This window comes from Haliaeetus leucocephalus, unplaced genomic scaffold (assembly GCF_000737465.1).
Source record: "Haliaeetus leucocephalus isolate CR32 unplaced genomic scaffold, Haliaeetus_leucocephalus-4.0 Scaffold197, whole genome shotgun sequence".
NCBI lineage: Eukaryota > Metazoa > Chordata > Aves > Accipitriformes > Accipitridae > Haliaeetus > Haliaeetus leucocephalus.
Genome location: NW_010972633.1, coordinates 685,204 through 685,768, shown reverse-complemented (window position 1 = coordinate 685,768; position 565 = coordinate 685,204).

Here is a 565-nt window from a genome sequence, read left to right as displayed (position 1 = left end):
CTTCCCTTCCTGGCCCCCCTGTGCCCCCCCAGCCTGGGACCCCCCAGGCTGCCCTGGGGTCCCAAAGCCCAGGACCGGGGATGTCCACATCCCAAGGATGGGATGGGATGGGACAAGAACCCTCCTGAAAGGGCAGGGCATGGGGACAGCCCCCAAAGCACAGGCAGGGGCTGCTGCACCCCCTCCAAGCCATGGGGATGGATTGCGGTGCCCCCCAACCCGTGGGGAGACCCTGCTGTGCCCCCAAAGCTGCAGGTGAATGCTCAGCTGTGTCCGTGCCCCACCACGGTGCTGTGGGGCTGGGCTGGGGCCTGGGGGTGCCTGTCCCATATCCCCCCCTTTCCAGGCAGCCCCGCATCTGCAGCCAGGTCCTGCCGTAGGGCTGCCGTGGGGCTGTGGCGGAGCCAGCAGTGGGGCAGGGGCAGGGATGGGGCAGATGCCGGCCGCGGACGTGCCGGTGCAGCTCCACCCCATCATGCGGCCACGCTGCTGTGGCGCTGATGTGGCCGCAGTGAGAGTGTGACCCCCCAAATCAGCGTGGGTGTGACCCCCCAGCCCTGCGCCC